General features: G+C 41.2%; 1 protein-coding gene across 5 annotated transcripts in view; it reads right to left on the reverse strand.

Moving 5' to 3' along the window:
- The window catches only part of RARB (retinoic acid receptor beta), a 338,077-nt gene that overhangs the window by 216,039 nt on the left and 103,199 nt on the right, over positions 1 to 18,839 (reverse strand). Inside the window, exon 1 of one of the 5 annotated variants that reach the window (XM_081164731.1) lies at positions 10,627 to 10,645. The exons of the other annotated variants lie outside the window; for them this stretch is intronic. The gene's annotated coding sequence lies outside the window, so the exon portion shown is untranslated. Of the gene's footprint in view, positions 1 to 10,626; positions 10,646 to 18,839 lie in introns of those variants that run through there. 5 annotated transcript variants of the gene reach the window in all.

Raw genomic sequence — 18,839 nt, forward strand, 5'->3', positions numbered from 1 at the left:
CACACATCTAATTCTGAAAGGTCTGTACCAATCTCCTAAGTAATAACTCTTAATTAGCAGATTCTGTTTATAGATGGAACTTAACATACCCTTTTGTCTCAAAGAGATGCAGGCATCTGGAAGGAGATATGTGCTTCTTGAAGAAAAAATAACAAGTGGGTATTTTTCTCATTCTCAAATAAAAGCTACTATAAATAACCAAAACAAAATCTCAGGCTAAAAGGAGAGAATGTGCATTTGAACTAAGACTACAAGGATCAAATATGTACTAACTAGCCTGAAAGTTAGTACTTATACAAGGACTTAACATTTTTTTAAATAAGAAAAGTGATGGTTTCATTTTTTTAAGATGTCAAAATCATATGTAATAAGCCCTATTACAAATCAGAACAATAGCTGGTTTTAAATATGCTAAAAACCTCCCTTCTCCACCCTAATGCAACAGGGGTGGCCAACTCCCAAGAGACTGTGATCTACTCGCAGAGTTAAAAACTGGCAGTGATACCCCCTTTTGGGGGGTGCAGGGCAAAAATGTGGGGTTTTTTTTAGAGGAGCCAAAGTTGTTGAGCTTCTTTGAGGGGAGCCGGTGATCTATCAGTGATCTAATACAGACGTCCAGTGATCTATCGGTAGATCACGATCTACCTGTTGGATGTGCCTGGATTATATGAATTAAAAGGGAGGCAATATCATGAATTATTTTACAGAAGGCAAGTCTGCAGTTCACATAGACTCCAAATGGATAAATTACCAAAGCAGAGGAGCATGTGCTAAATATTTTAAGTACACTTATATAATCAGGACTGATCCAATACATTCTGCTGCGTAAGGCGCGAGAGCAAATTCTGTCCCAATCTCAAGGCAGGACAGAAACTCTAATAACTGCTTCACAAAAATATAATAGTAGCAATAACAGTAACAACAATAATAAACAACCCTTTGCTTCCCCATTCATGACAACCAAACCCAGCTGCACTAGGCAGCTGCCCCACTCTACCTAATGGTTGGACCAGCAGTTCTGATTCTGGCACTCTGACATGGTTACAGCAATTTGGCATTTGTGAACCATGAAGCATCTTTGCAAGTACTAAGAAATTTTTTTTTGTCAAAATTATTGACACTTGCTAAGGTGGGTGGGTTTTTTAAAAAAAATTTGCTTGCCTAAGATTAAAATCTTTCCAAAGTGCTTATGCTTCAAATTGATTGCATCACAGAAAACGGCATACTAAAAAATCAGCAAACCTAACATGAAAAATGACAGGCAAAATGACACTAATTTATCTGAGTTTGCTCCTTAGCCCTAAGATATGCTGTGCCAGAAAAATACATACTTAACCATGTGACATCCAGACACAAAACATGAGGCTATACTTAAGCTGCAAAAATGCAATGATGGAGGCACACGCAGATGCTGATCAAGGATTTAATGACTGCTAATCAAAACGGTTTTTATACATAGATTTAATTTGTATTTTAAAATAATTTGAAAAGACAGAAGACTGAGATGTAAAGATGTGCTAAATCTCATAAAGTGGTTCTCAAACTTAATCTATTCCAGGAGTCTGTTGAACTCCCAAAAGCGTTCGAAAACCAAGGTGTGGCCTCCGAATGGCTGCAGGAGCTTCCTGCACTCAACTGGAAGTCACGGATGTTCAGCTTCTGAAAAAGGTCTGCAAACCGAAACACTCACTTCCGGGTTTGTGGCATTCGGGAGCCGATTTGTTCGGGAGCCAAGCCATTCGAGTACCATGATAAAGCTAAGACGTAATGTACTTAATAATGGTCCAACATATAAGATTCCACAAACAGCACAATGAGTCTGATGGTTTTATCCAATGAAGTTGTCCCATTTATGCAAGGGCTTCCACTTATGTAATAGAACTTTCCCTCTGCCCCTCCCCAACATCCAAAACTGCTCTGGAGTTCCCCCAACTCCCCCAAAGCAGATTTTGGGGAGGTGGGGCACATGAAGACAGGGTAAGATAGGATAGAAGAAGTTCCCTAGCTCAAGCAAAACTACTTGCTGAAATGGGACGCAGGTGGCACTGTGGTCTAAACCACTGAGCCCCTTGGGATTGCCAATCAGAAGGTTAGCGGTTCGAATCCCCACCACGATGGAGTGAGCTCCTGTTGCTCTGTCTCAGCTCCTGCCAACCTAGCAGTTCGAAAGCACACCAGTGCAAGTAGATAAATAGGCACCACTGCGGCGGGAAGGTAAACGGCATTTCCATGAGCTCTGGTTTCCGTCACGGTGTCTCGATGCGCCAGAAGCGGTTTAGTCATGCTGGCCACATGATCCGGAAAGCTGTCTGTGGACAAACGCCGGCTCCCTCGGCCTGAAAGCGAGATGAGTGCCACAACCCCATAGTCGCCTTTGACTGGACGTAACCATCCAGGTGTCCTTTACCTTTACTGGGACTATATTTCAGCCATCTTTCAGACGCCAATAGACAATAATCAGAAATAGATCTAAAAATTAAAAATCAAAGTATTTATGGGCTTATAGAAGTACTGGGGAGGTAGGAGCAACCCTCTGCTTGCCCCCCAACCAATCAACTGTTCTGTTTTACTTTTCATAAACCCTCAAGAAGCATGCAAAGGACTGTTTCCTCAGAGGCCAGGTGGAGGAGCAGACAGAACCTTCTTCAAAGATGGGAGAGGACCACCAGGTGTCTTTTCCTTCCCCTATGCCTGTAAACTGAAGAAGGCACCACCAGCATACTGATGTTGTGAGCATCTTTTCCTGCCAGACTGAACCACAACCGCCATGAAGCCCAGCAGAAATCTGAAGCTTAATCCCCTTTATACCCTGCAGAAAAAGAAGCTGCCTGTCTCGCTACATCTCTGTCACATTACAAATTCTTGAGGGAAAAGGAGAGGAATTAGTTCTAAAGAGCAACCCTGTATACCCCATCCTACCCCCAAAGTAAGCTTTTTCTCATTGCACAGGCGGCAGAAGAGTGAAGCGTGCAAGCAAAACTGAAGGCAAGGGGGGGTGGGTCTTGAAGCTCCCTAGCTCAAATTTGCTTTTGTATATGCGTTGCTTCTAAATTGTAATAAGTGTGTATTAAAGACAAAATGCTTTTCCATTCAACAGTCTTTCGGTAAGTAACTTTGCAGGAAGCACACACACACACCAAACAGATGCACAAGCAGCTTGTGCATCCCCTTTTCCCCTGTTTTGTGAGCAATGAAAGGAGAGGTGAGAAAGTTGAGAACTTGCACATCTCCCCATCACAATGCTGGCTTGTGGGTTTGGGGAGTCTCCAGGGAAAGAGTCCCTAGTGGGTCTCCCTCAGGCCACATGATGGCAGCTTTTCTTCTAACCTGCCTCTTTCCTTAGGCAGCAGACAAGCAGAAGGAGCTTCAGTAGATGCTTACTCCCCCCCCCCCGCCTTCTTTCAAAACGGGGCATATATGGCAAGTATTATGGGGTGTGGGGACAGCATGGACCTTTGCAACTGACCGAGAAATGTGTCATAGTTGTGCCAAGCACTGTTCCTGCCAGTTGGTGGTGGCATACCCTCCAAGTGTCCCAATTTGCCAGGGTCAGTCCAGGAATTACAAAAGCCGTCCCGGCTTCTGATTTTATACCGAGATGTCCCTATTTCTGTTGCTAGCTCAGGGAGGAGGATGAATCAGTGCTTGTCCTGACTGGCAGCAATGATGGCTGTGGCTGCAAAGGGAGCATCCCATTGCCTTTCCATGGCCACTGCTGCTGGCCTCCTCCCTTGGGCAGCTCATTGCAGGGCAAGGAGGAGGAGGGGCTGCCACCGCCATGGCCCAGCTCCATGTAATACACCAGCTCTGAAGGGCAGGCAGAGAACAGGGATGCTTTGGGTGGGAAGAAAGGGGGAGCAGAATACAAGGGGTCTGTCTGTCTGTCTGTCTGCCTGTTTAAGATAAAGCTTTGTATGTCTGTTCGTATCTAATCTTGCCCCTTTCTAAAATTTATTTATTGGTGTGTTTTTTTGTAAATCTACCATAGCATAGCATAGCGCAGCGCAGCACAGCACAGCATAGGGATTAAGGGGTTTTCTCAGGACAATGGAGGATGTGTGTGCTGTGTCCCATTGGTGAAGTGTTGGTGGCACTTGCCTATCTTCTAATAGGAAAAGCTCTGTGGAGGGGGGGAAGGGGAAACAAGAAACGGGGCAGGGGAGGTCAGTTGGGGGGAGTGAGAATGTCCCTATTTTCATCCAAGGAATGTTGGACCACCTTCCTGCAAGGCTAGCATATAATTGTGCATGCTGGTAACTGCTGTGGATTTCTTTGCAAGGCTTACTACAGTTCACCTAACTCTCCTTCCTCATTCCAGCAGGCACCTCACCATGTCAACAGCTGGTGCCAGCCCTGCCCCTTTACTGCATTGCCACGGGAGAGGTGAACTGCTTTCCTATAGTACGCAAAGCCTGCAAGAAAGTCATGTGAGTACTTCAAGCCCTAGCCATGTTTGCAGGATGCACCAGACTGGAGACTTCACCACATTTAATTGGATTAAAACAAAACAAAGCCATCCTGGACATTTTGCATCCTACTTAAAGGAAACAATAAACTTTCCCACATTAAGAACTTCATAAAAGAGTTTTATGGGAAGTATTTCGTCCTTTGCTTTGCAAGGGAAACTCTACTATGCAATCACTATCTACTAAGAAATGTCTGTGCATCTTACACTGCCCCTAGCTCTTTCTGTTTGCATTCCATATTTCTTGGATTAGTCATCCATGGCCCAGCATAGTCTGGAAAGAAAAGATAAATGTACAGGTCAAGCGATGGGTTAACAATTTTACTGTTTGCAGAGCCCCAAGAAGTCAGATACAGCAGAGCTAGATTGTGTTTACGTAACGGATAAGTGGTGGATTTCCTGTGCAGTCACTTCCAAAAAACACCCTGCAAGGGAATGCACTATAATTACCTCAGCAGAGACCAGGCTATCTCCTTCTAACATACAAGACTGTGATTTTACTGTATGGCTGCAATTAAGTAAACTGTAATACACACAGACAAGTCAATCCTGTTTTATGAATTAGATTGCTCCAGGAGTGGAGAACCTGAAGTCCCCCAAAAGTTGTTGAACTATAATTCCCATCATTCCTAACCATAAGCTATGCTAGGAAAGCAATGTTCTGAAAAACACTTTCCTCTTCACCGCACTGGTACACAAAATCAGGGGCAAGTTGTGAGCCGAGTGCATAGTAAATGAAACCATATGCAGGTCTTTGCACATATCTGCTAATCCCATGTGTCCGATCGGTTGTGCAAATTGGCTTTGGTTTGCTAGGAAAGGTTGGCTGTCCAGTAAGAGCACATATAACTGCCAATAGTTATGTATATCCAATAGCAGGCTATAGAGGAGGATCAGGATTGACAGAGCTCACACATTACATCTTGGGGGTGAGAGTGGGATCTGTAAAATTGAGCAGAAAACTTGGTTTATTAAAACAGACAGAACTGATGGGTGAGATATAGCCATCTAGGTAGGAATATCCTTGTGCATCAAGTGCTCAAAGACAGACAAGCAAGGAAGAGATATGCCCCAGGGTGGAGCCAGTGTGGCAGTCCTGTCCCTTAAAAGACCTAGAGGCCTACATGGACCATCTACCTGTGCCTTTATATTATACGTTTAGGCAGTTCTCCAGGGTTCTTTGTAGGTATCTCTCAAAGTTTTGGTTTAATCCCTAATGAGCATGGGTCCCATTCTTTTCTGCTATCTGCTGGGGGGTGCCACTCACACAAAAACTAGGCAAGGACAATCTGGGAGAGAAAAAAGGTCTAAACCTCAAAGCACAGTGCTGTCAAGCCTAGATCACCTATTGAAACCCTTTCTAGAGATGAGTGTCTGGTGTTCTAGTCTCCTGGAATGGAGAGAATGGGTATGGGCAATTGACCCAGCTAAGGTAGATGAAGCCAGGCAGAATGGGAATACAGTTGTATAATGCTTCCTGGAGGTGTATGGGTGATGGTGATCTGTCACCAGCATTCAGGCAGATGGAGTCTACTTCTTACAGCCAGACAACATCTAGTTGGCTGAATTGGTTGCAGCTATATTAAGTTTGGCAGGAAAATATTTGGTAGGCTCCATAGCCTACTTAGGGAGAAGGCTCATAAAGGATTCTAAGGGTGTGGTTTAGCCCCAGCCACATACTCAGGCTGCTAGTGGAGTCCACTGGAGCACAATAGATCTAAATGCCAAGCAGATCTCTGAAGGTTGCCCAGGCATGCAAGCAGGTTGCCCCATAGCAGGTTCCTTGTCCTGTGCCACACCAATGCATTGCATCATTGTCCAACTACTCATTACTCCTGTGCAACATGGATCAAAGATCATCACAAAATGTGTGGATTGTAAGTGGAATTTACAGATGAATTCCACTCTAAAATCCAGTTAACTGTGTGGTTAGAGTACCAAAATAATATTTCCCATTAGACACAGTGGCTCGGCTCAGTTCATAGCTCCCCTCAAAGGCAGAAATTACCTTATCTATGTAATAAAAGGCTGAGAAACCAAATTCAAAATATGTTATTGACTATCTGCTAAGATCTGAACCCTGAATTTAAGGTCAAGGGGCAGAGTTTAGCCAATAGTGAAGGGTCCAAATGTTCCCATTTTCCTCTTGTTTTCATTTTTTCTACCCTACCTTCTTGTCCATCTCCTAGGTTACTTTTTAGCATTAGCCGTCATCTCACCTCCCCCAGCAGTTATTTTAATATTTCCAGTTTTTATTTATAGAAAAATATTTTGTAACAAAAACTTGAGTAGACAGTTGTTTTCATCCTTAATATGTTCTAATGTATTTATCATATTTATTAAAAATTAACTGTGCAATCCTATACATTTTTCAATTTCCAGTTCCAGGACCTTCATTTATTTGCTCTTGGGCGTTTCCATCAATGTAATAATTCTGCAGGGTGAGCTGAAGATATCAGTGGGTTAGTAGTGAGTATGAGAATTTATTATAAAACCTGTTCTCTCTCTCCATACACACACCTCTCTTGTTTCTCGTTGAAGGAGCAATAAGGAAGTAATGTTAGAAGAGAACAACCATTAACTGCAAGGAGAGAAAATTATGGCAAGTAAAACAGCCATTTAACAATCAATAATTTGCCTAACAGGGAGCCAATAAAACAATTGCAACATGCAAATAATACACTAGAAAAATGTAGTAGTTCTGAATCATCTGCAACCATTTCAAAATCCTATCAGTTTGGCTATAAAGACAAAAATGCAGTAAGCACAAGTTTCTACAACATGATGTATTAAGCAGGCCTAAATGTCATCTAGATAATGGCTGGGGTCAACAGCACCTGGCAGATCTGGGAATCTGCTAAGGCTTCACCACTCTAGGCATGGCCTCATGCTCCAAGTGCCTCTGGTAAGCTAAGTCCAGCTGCCATTTTATTTGCCGAAACAGTTGAAGAAAATGCTACATCAGCATTATAGGAAATTAGAATGGCAAGCTATGCCCAGCATCCTGGCACTACGTGGAGGGCTGCTGTCGTCACCTGGCATCACAGAGGAAAGGGTCAATGAAAAGGCAACTACCTAAAGGAATACCTGCAAGTTAATCAATTGAAAGAGAACCTGTAAAGGAAGTGCAATTGCATGCCCCAAAGTGGAAAAAATGTGTCATGTTTTAATGTTTGCTAAAATATGGCAATGGTGACAAGTAAGTCAGAAATATTTTTCAATGGGGAACTAGATGAGTACTAGGGAAGAAACAGAAGCTGCTATTAAAAGAACGATGATGTGATCGAGAACAACAAAATGTCGGATACTTTACTGTGCACAATGGTTTGTGCATGTGGCTTATCTGAAAGGGGAAAGATAAACAACATGTGGAAAAACCTGCAAATCGAACTGTGAACACACTAATGCCGTGAACAGGGGAATTTTCTATGAACCATCGGAAGACAGGAAGCGTTGAAACCTCCAACAAATCAACAGAACTCACAAAATGGAAGTGAGGAAATTCAACCAATCCTAGAAAGGGGTGAGGACTCATTTAAACTTGTAAAACTCTCTCTCTCTCTCTCTCTCTCTCTCTCTCTCTCTCTCTCTCTCACACACACACACACACACACACACACGGGTAGCAAGCATGGTGCCCTCTAGTTGTTTTGGAGTACAATTCCCAGTGTTCCTGACAAAGCCAAATGGGGCTCATGGAGTTGCAGTGCAAAACATCTGGAATGCACCACATTGGCCTTGCCTATTATTAGAAATACATTCTTTGAAGGCTGTCAGCCTAGTTTATGAGTATATTAGATTTCAGCCTGAGCAACTCCAACATGTTTGACCAGCAAGTACTGAAGAAATTAAGACCGCTCAGTTGGCTAGAACGTGGTGCTGATACCACCAAGGTTACAGATTTGATTCCCATAAGGGACAGTTGCACAGTCCTGCATTGCAGAGGTTGGACTAGATTACACTCAAGGTCCCTTCCAACTCTATGATTCTAATAAAAGTACATGGGAATTTGTTTTATATACATATATAATTTGAAGTTCTGGCTTTCTTCAGAAGCCCACTATACATTTTTAAAACAATAGCTAAGAAAAAAATAGAACCAAAAACACGTACTTCAGGGAGCCAAGACATAAATGCATGAAAGGAGGTAGTGTGGGAAAGATTTGTATGTTTCCACATCAACAATTATGTAAATAGCAACCAATTACTGGTCTGGCTTGAATTCTTTCCCCAAAATAATGGAAAATGTACAATCACAGTCACAGAGACGGAAATTGCTTTTGCTTGGGTGTTTAGCTGGTTCCTCTAACTTTTCCGTTGGAGAAAGTAGACTACTGTAATTCACTGTATGTGGGGCTACCATTGCTTTACACATATTTCCCCATTCCTGGCTTCCTATTACTAAAGAGCCAAGTTGAAGGTTTTATTGGCATTTGAAGCTGTAAACCATGTGGGGATCAGGATAACCTAGGAGTCTGCCTCCCTTGTGGTATGGACCCAGCCCATCTTCAAGGTCTTCTGAGGAGACTCTGCTGACCATTCACATATTAAAGATTTTACATGACCAGTGTAGATTATCACTTGGTGATCATGCCTTCTCAACAAAAGCACCCACCCTCTGGAATGCCCTCTCTCAGATAATTCATGGAGACAGTAATGACCTTTAAATTTCTATTTAAAAAAAACCCACCACTGTATGTTTATCCAGGCTTCCTTTAATCTTTCGTTTTGTTTTGCACACTGCTCAATTTTATTTCTGAAACACAGTTCTGTTGTGGCTTTATCTCATTTTTAAGGATTTTTTTGTACGATAAATATTAACGCTTTTATGCTAACTCCTTAGATATATATTTATTATATTAAGCAGTATAAACATGTACAAATAAACCAATAAGTTGGCTAAATATAATTGCATTGATTCTTAGATCATCGGGGGGGGGGTCAATCCATTATCTCTATGGCAATCAGGATGCAACACACATTTGTTTGCATGAAAATGGCTCCATATGCTTCAATTTGTAAAATGCAAGAGTAAGCGAACAGTGTGATATTTCCAATGGCCTATTATTTAGATAGCCTTGGCAACTGATCTAATTTATGATTAAGATTTGAGATATTTATAACAGTGCTTTCAATTTCATAAAAGCCAACCCTACATACAGTGGAACCTCGGGTTACGTACCGTCCCCCTTGCGAATGCTTCAGGTAACAAGCTCTGCTAACCTGGAAGTAGATGCCCCTTGTTGCGAACTTTGCCCTGGGATGCGAGCGGAAGTCGCACGCTGGCAGCGCGGTAGCAGCGGGAGGCCCCATTAGCGAAAGTGCGCCTCATGTTAAGAACGGTTTCGGCTTAAGAACGGACCTCCGGAACGAATTAAGTTCCTAACCGGAGGTACCATTGTAAATATACAGGGTGAGTCTTTTAAAAGAGGCTCCATGGAACATGTATACTCTGCATGAGAAGAAGCCAACTGCATTACAACTACAGTGGTACGTCGGGTTACATACGCTTCAGGTTACATACGCTTCAGGTTACACACTCCGCTAACCCAAAAATAGTGCTTCAGGTTAAGAACTTTGCTTCAGGGTGAGAACAGAAATCGTGCAGCTGCAGCGCAGCAGCAGGCCCCATTAGCTAAAGTGGTGCTTCAGGTTAAGAACAGTTTCAGGTTAAGTACGGACCTCCGGAACGAATTAAGTACTTAACCCGAGGTACCACTGTACTCAGGGGCACACTGTACTGGGCCCCAGGGGTTAAAGAGCATGGGGAGCAGGAACACAGGAAGCTGTCTTATACTGAATCCGACCACTGACCCACTTATCTCAACATTATCCACATTGATGAGCAGCAACTCTCCAAGGTTTATTGCAATGTTTCTGAACACCAGTTGCTAGAAACCACAGGGAGGGGAGAGTCCTCTTCGGCTTGGGTCCTGCCTAAGAGTTTCCCACAAGCCTCTGGGTAGCTACTGTGAGAGGAGGATGCTAGACTAAATGGGCCACTGATCTGATCCAGTGGGTAATCTTATGTTCTTATTATGTAGGGTTTTAAACACCAAGTCTCTCCCAGTCCTACCTGGAGATATTAGCGATTGAGCCTGGCACCTTTTGCAAGCAAAGCTGGTGGCATGACCCTTCACTTGAATGCAGAAAAAACCCACCAGACCTAGCAGCTTCAGTCGCCATATTCATTATCCCAGTGCCTCTGGCTCCCACCCAGTGATGTAGTGTACCACAGGGGCAGAGTTCAGAAGCACTTAGAAGGATGATAGTGGTGACAATCACCTGACATGACACTTCACTTGGCAGCCCAGGTAATAATGTTATATATATGTTTAAATGAGGCCAGCTTCAGGGCTTGTGGGTCTGACAGAGGTCATCATACAGGGTGACCAAAGCAGTTTTTCTGCCAAAACTGGGCCTAACCATTTTCTCCCAAAGCGCAATGAAGGAGGGTATGCCAGTAAGTACGAATAGGGCTTTGGAACAACTAAACTTCTAGACCACTGGAAGGAAAACCAAGATGGCTGGCAAACTAAACTATTGAAATATACAGGATAAACTAGTTAACGTAGTACCCAAGACAGAAAGAGGACTTTGAATAATAAAAAAGGGGTAAAGGTTTAATGCCCATTTTTTAAGCTTTGTGTATAGACTTTTATGTCAGTATAACTTTTAAAAACTCACTTGTATTAAGATGAACAGGGTCTTAATAAATCAATTATTAAGGTTATAAGGACGTGTGTGAACAAAAAATTAAACAATGAAACCAAGAGGGGGAGGGGAGGGAAGTCAAGCAAAAATTATGGTTTAAAATCTTTGATTATGATGGTTTTTTTCTTGTTTTGGTTTTTTAAAATCTTTTTTCTCTCTTTTTCTTTTTCTTTATATATTGTTGTTTTTATGTTTATTTTTATGTTATTTTTTGAAAAATTAATAAATTGTCATCAAAAAAAAAGGAAGGAAAACCAAGATGGCAACCAGAAATTGAACAACGCTGGTGTGCCCCACACTTTGGGTTTGTTTTGTTTGTTTTTTTAAAGTGACCCCAGAGCAGTAGTAAGCTATGGACCTTTCTTGAGCCCCTGAGGCTCCAGAATCTTCTGCAAGATAATAGGTGCTGATGCTGGATCTGAACTGAAGGAAGGCCCTAATTATTTGGAGCATTTTTGTTCCCTTTTGTGCATGAAATAGCTGCAGTGGAGTCAGTGGAATCTACAAAGCTAAAAGAGAGGTGGAATGAAACTGCCAGTCACAGAGGGAGGATGGGAAAGAAGCAAAGAGAAAAGAATGATGGTCCGAAATTCTTGGAGATCCATTCTTTCTGGGTCCTGCTGTCCCAGGATCAGAGGCTACTGCCTGTGAGCAATACTCCCACCCAAACCAGCCTCATTTGTGACATGGTTTATTTCCTTCTTTGTTGATTTTTTTTTTAACTGCTGAGATTTATATTGTCTTATCTATTTAACAATGTTTTTAAATTATTGTTAATACTGCCATTTTAATCTGCACTGTGTTTTTATAATATGCAAGCCACTTCGGTGAGCCAGCCATGCCCGAAAAAGGAAGCCTATAAAGATTTTTATGAATAAGTAAATAAAATCAAACATCTGCAGAAAAAAAACTATACCAATGAATTGCATTGGACTAATGAATTTATCAAGAGGTAGAGTCTACAGGTGTTTCGTATTTTGAGATAATGCTCACCAAAAATTGTACAACCTTACGAAACACACTAACATTGATTAGCTACCTCTTCTAAAACAGGACAGGGGAAGCAATACCAGAGAGCTCTTATGTTAATTATTCAGCAGTAATTTACAACAATTATCTTCTATTTTTGCATAAAAGAAGACATCAATAAAAGCTCTTTCTCTGTCTTTCTCTGTGTGTATCTCGCAAACACATGACAATACATTAATTGGTCATCACGCTACCCTGATATGTTTAGTCTAATTGAGCCACAGTATGGAGGAAAACTTGGAAATGAAGTAAGTAATCTACTTAAGAATATCATCTCATGTTGGCAGAACACCAGACCTTAATTGACATAAAAGCTCTCATGCCTTTTGGTCAGCTACTATGGTACCAAATAATTTAGTCTTCTTGCCTACTTTTCACAGCATTGGGCCACAATGCTGATGCTTTTTGAGCAAATGATTGCCAAATACTCTTTCATTTATTAGGACCAAATTGTGTTGATTTTGCAAAGCTAAAAGGCAAAAAAAACCACACAAAAACCACCAATAAAAAACAAAAACAAAAAACAGTGTTGGAAACTTCTGGACTACTATGTACTCTTGTCATAGTGGAATTAGTAATAGCAGCGCGGCTATCAAAGGCTGCCATGCAATAAAACTCGTGGTTTGCATTTAGATTACATTTGATTTCTCCATGTGGAAAATACATGCTCTAATTTCCTTCTTATGGTACAAGTGATAATACTGAGCACACAATATCCTAGGTGATGACACAAAATGTAAGGTAGGCATGACTTGTTTTATTATAATAACGCTTGCACTTCTGGCTGTGATTTTATGAACCAAATATACCAAAGAAAGTATAAAAAGACAGCAAGAACTAAGAAGACAGCAATTGGGGCTGGAAGGTGCAGCTATGGGAATAGGTTGAAAGGACAAATCCTGTACCAAGGTGATTTTGCAAATGTTCAGCTTTAGTGTATGTAATTTGCAAGGAAATGGTATACTGAACAGAAAAAGGAAAGAAATAGCAATCCTGCTATGCAATTGTTTGTTTGTTTTGATATTTGCCATTTACCTTTGTAATGCTATCTGTCAATATTAATTTGCAGGTGTGGAAAGGGAATTTATTACTTTGTTTCCACACTTCTACACAAGCAGTCGGCAAAGCACTCATTTGGATGGTTTATTTTTACAATATGTCTCCAAGAAGCCAGAATGCACATTTAGGATCTTATTAGCTTTATATATATAAAAAAATGAGGCACATGCTGTACACCATCTCCATAGGGATATTCTACAACATGGAAATTCTGGACAGAGCCATTCGCCTTTAACAAGAATAGAAACAAAACAGAATTCTACAATAATAAACAGAACGGGGGGCTCATTATGATGAGAAACACCGCAGCCATGTACACAATGCAATTTTGTTATGTTTTCACATTAAAAAATGGTTGTTTATTCAGAGTGATTTACTGAATCAAAGAATCAGGCAGCACTAAAGCACCTGGATATAAAACTAATACAAAGAGCTAGTGATATTTTAACTGCACTAAATTCAGGTGACCTGACCTCAATAATAACAACAATACTCAAAAAATGATTAAAGCACTGGTGTGGAAAATGGGCAAACCATCGTTTTTGTAAGAATGGACTCATTTTTAAAACAAAAATCTCCGCAGGTGTACAAAAACAATGCAGTTTATAATTTGTTGTTTATATTTGATTTTTTTAAAAAGCATTTTAAAAGGAACGAGGGTAAACATTTCAAGGCCCTCCACCATTTGTTTTGTTTTTTCGGCCTCGCCAAGGACAAAAGTTGCAGTGTCGAATCTTCAAAAAAGAAAAAGGGGGGGGGACAACAAAACGTTGGGAAAGAATGAGAACAGTACAAGGTTTCCAGGGAGAGAGAAAAGCAACAGCAACCATATTTCCAAGCAACGTCTTTTTGAAGCAACAGTTTCTATACCTGTATGTCCCTGAGAGAGGCAGCGGGGAAGGCTTAACACATTTTAGAGAACGATAACTTTTCAGTAGTCACAATAAATATGTTCACGGGAAAGAATAAAAGGATGCATGCTTGAATAACCCTGAAAAGAAATATGTTTCCAGCTCGCACAGAGGAAGAACTGCTCAAAAGTGTGTTCAGCAGTGACCCCAGCAAATGCTAACAAGAACAGAGAGGGATATTGAACTGTACTGTGTGGGTGGTTAACAATATAAGCGAAATCCATATCCATCCACTCGCTAACGTGGCAGTGATAACCTTTCGATAAAACAGCCTTGCCCTGCACTTCTGTTCCGTTCATCAATCCATCTTCGCCCACGCTACTTCTTACCAGCTTGGTTCTCATACAAAACCCAGTACCCCTTCCCTGAACTTACAGAACACTTCTCCAACACCCAATAATTTCCATCCTCAAACTCCAGTAGCTCTGCACTTGACTGCAGTCTCACAATATCTTAAGGGCTGTCACATGGAAGAGGGAACACACTTGTTTTCTCCTGCTCTGTAGGGCAGGATTCGAACCAAGGGCTTCAGGTCACAAGAAAAGTAGATTCTAACTAAACTTTTTGTTATACAAAAGGAATACTGAGTGAGCATGCTGTGGGGGTTTATGCACAAACATGTTCAAAAATAGTTCTCACACATTACAGGGAACATAGCAGGAACACACATGGCATAAAGGTATGTGCTCATGATTGAATGCCCTATTATGCTCCATGACATTTATTGTCAAGAATTTAGGGTCACAGCTTAAAAAGAAGAGCATAAGGAGATGCCCAGCTCGCAGAATAGACTTTATACTATAGGTGGGCATTTTCCAGCCAAAGGCAACCCTTCCCTTCTTAGCAACTTTCCAGGGGCCACACACCAGAGGCAGGTGGGGCCAGAGGCAAAATGGATCAAATAACAAATGTTGAATGTACTTTTTGCAGTGGGCTAGTTTCTCCTCAGGGGTGCAAGTGGTGCTGTGGTCTAAACCACTGAGCCTAGGGCTTGCCGATCAGAAGGTCGGCGGTTCGAATCCCCGCGATGGGGTGAGCTCTTGTTGCTCTGTCCCGTTGCTCAAATATTTTATTGGGAGGGCCAAAGGAACCTAGGAGTTGGTTCCTTTGAAGCCTTTCCTGCCTCCACTATTTTCAGGGGCTGGGAAGGAGGAAAAAGAAGATTTACAACAGTGGTTTGCGGGAGGTCACAGCTCAGAGGTAGATGAGGGGAGAAGTTGGGAAATAACGGGAAAGGAGGAGCAGGCAGAGCTGGACACATTGTCACTAGAAAGCATTCCAGACCCACCATCTCCCAGAACCCGGCGATCCTTAAAAGTAGGAGAGCAAAGAGCTCGAAGACAGAGGGCTCGTAGCAGAACCCATGAAATGAAAAAGTGGGAGAGGCCAGGGTGGTGGAGATTCACTCGGGATAACGCCATTATCCAAGAGGCTGGAGTCTATAGCCTCTCTCTGTAAAGATCAAAAAGAAAAAGGACAGCAAGAAACTTTTCCTTGGCCTTATAATTTCCTGGGCAACCAGCCGAGAGCCGCTGACAGCGCAATGACAGCGATTTGTCCTCATGTTCAAAAAGATGCATTGCCTTTGGCAACGGAGGATACAAACAGCTATAATAGCTAACAGCCAATGCTAGACCTACCCTCCATGAATTTTCTCCTTTTAAGCCTATCAGTGGTCATAAGCACATATTGTGGCAGTGAATTCCACATGCCAAGTATGCCTCTTTTTATAAGCTTCAATAATGCTCACAGTTCCCAGTATATTTCCTTTAAACTCAAAAGCATATATTTCTGGTATAATTCCCAAATGTAATCCCAGCTCATGAAATACACAAGTTTAATGACCTCTGAATGTGATTAATTCCATACATACAACTGGAGGAGTAAGACTATTTAAGGGGGGGGGGAGACTTAAAACTAATAATAATACCAATCAAAGTTATCTACCAATAAGAACCATGCTTCCTATACACCTTAATCTAATACTACACATCCTATCCTAACTAAATTCACCTGGCCTTTTTCAAGATGCAACAGATACACTCCTTAAGAAAAACACCTTAGTAGGATTTAACTGCATGCCCTGATTCCTGTTGGGTGCACAGGGAATACAGAAAGGGAGCTAAATAAAGTCGAGCAGTCTTGCAATCTGTAAGCATTACATTTTCTCTACGCTACAGCGGAGACCGCATCTTGAATCAAGCTAAGAAGTACTTGATTATGAGTTCAAGGCTGCAGAGTATTTATTGTAAAATAAAAACCCTGTGTCACTACTATAGCATCTGTATTCATCAGATACTCACCTCCTTCCATGAAAAGAAAAGCTGCTTGTAAATCCACAGTGGCAAGAAAATTATATTTTAAAAAAATCCTTTGGGTGCAAAACACCAAAGAGAGCAGCTGCTGAAAGCACCCAGCCAATGCAGAGAATCTCAGTCTCACAGTAAATCCTGCAAAAATGCATCTCGCTCACTTGTGTGGATCTCTTTATTGCACTTGACAAGGGCTCGCCCAAGGGACAAACTTGTTGTTCCATAAAGATCCTTAAACACGAGAAATTGATAAAACATTTAATCCAGCCCCTGGTATCAAATGTCTTCTTTTGCCATTGATGGCAAGAGAAAAATCTATTTGCCAATTAAATAACGACATTCAAAACTATCCTGTATATTATATCTCTTAATGCAGTTTGGCTGCCCTGGAATGTATCCAAGAAACTAGATATTTTACAACATTAAAGATAATTCAATGCAATTTATACTGAATATGTCGGGGGGGTGTGCTAATCAGCATTGCTTGCATTTTATAATTTAAGCAAGAAAATCTGGAGACAAAATGCTGTTTAACAATACTGCAATTTGTTGATGTTTATCTATCGCATACTATTTCCTACAGACAGGTTGAAATCAGACTGAGTCAGTAGACCCACTGAAATCATAGTGGGTTCCTTGAGCCCATTCTTTCAATGGGTGATACCCACCGTTAGTCAAAGGGTAATCACCCACAATCCAGATCTAGATGCACACAAACCATCTTCTATAGCTGCCAGAAAAGCCAGATTCTTTTTTTAAAATTCAGCATGGAGAAGGAATGATCTAATAAAAAAAGATGCATACGCTATCACTTGCTCATGTGCAAGCTAACTCAACAACTTGTTGCCACTTGCCTCAATTTGGGAAAAACATTTGGGTAGTCCAATATGCATATGGAACTCCCTAGAGGAGATTTAGCATTCAGTTCAAAGTTGGGAAAATAATATTGAAATATACTTGGAGTTGTGTAGTGATTTCATGCTCTTTATTGCAGCTCATAAAGACAGCGAATGAATTTCCCCCCCAAGCCTCTGGCTTTATATACATTATTTACACAACAGGTCCAGTGTGATTGGCTGATTCTGCTTCCCCCCTGGAGCCTGATTGGGCTGCTCCTGCAGGCCAATCAGGTTGTTGCATTCTAGGATCCTACCTGCCTATTGTTCTAGGATCCAAGCTCAGTACATAACAAATATATTCACACAGAAAGATTCCACTTCCATTGCGATCCATACAGTACAGTAGTAGAGCTTTTTAGAATAGATCAAGAACAAGGATTCATTCTTTGGTTTTCTAGGTGTCACTTAACTGCAACTATTATCATCCGTGACTAATTGGGCATTCTGGCTGGGCAGTTAAGAGGCCAGCAAATCTATAGTTGGAGGCCATCCCTGCTTTAGAGTCTTGCAAGATAGCACCTGTACACAAAATTAAGCAACTTTTCATTCTGCCGCCTCTTATCTAGCAAAATGGCTGTGCTAATTCTAAAACACAGAATAACTCTTTGCTTATCTGTAGGCTTCATTCGGACTACTCTATAGCAAGCAGTTTCAGGACTGGGGGTCGGGGGCAGAAGCAAATCCATTTGAGATTAAGAGGTTTTTAAAGCACAGTGAATTAAGCATATCAGAGGGCTGAAATGGATCAGTAAATTCAAGCGCCAAGCAAGCATCTTCCAATGTTCTTTAAGGATGTTCCACGGGCAATGTTCTCAAAACTGCAGACTTCTCTGGGGACAAGATGGGTATCATTAGGAGAACTCCTCAAAGTCTAATGCTCCTAGTTGCCAAATGTTTTCCCCATCCTAACCAACTATGATAGAGAATAATATGGAAACCCATCAACAAAAATTGTATAATAATTGATTTTTTATATTCAGCTATTATATTGTGTATGCAACAGCAACCATATTTCATATATATATATATATATATATATATATATATATATATATATATATTGTTTGCCATTATAAGATCGTTTACTTTGATCTTCTTGAATGATCCACATAAATGTCAAACCATGTTATTTTCTCATTTTTTTATTATTCTCCAATAACTGTCAAAGATACTTAATGTGCTGAAGTATGCATTCATATTCTGTTGCTACGCATGTGTTCATATTTTGTGCAATCGATAAGGCTGCCCTTATAGAATTTAATTACTTTTTGCAGCAACTCTCTTTAGAGAGGCTTTTTCAGTGCTCCATGCCAGCAACAAGGCTGGACCTGTACCCTGTGACACGTCAGCTTAAAAGCATTGTTAGCCCAGGTTAATTGGGTTTTATTTTTTTGTTACCTCGGGGAGCTGTAGTATTAATGTGCCAATTCTAAAGAAATTAATTACCCTC

The sequence above is a fragment of the Podarcis bocagei genome, assembly GCF_964188305.1.
Source record: "Podarcis bocagei genome assembly, chromosome: 12".
In the NCBI taxonomy this organism is placed as follows: Eukaryota; Metazoa; Chordata; class Lepidosauria; order Squamata; family Lacertidae; genus Podarcis; species Podarcis bocagei.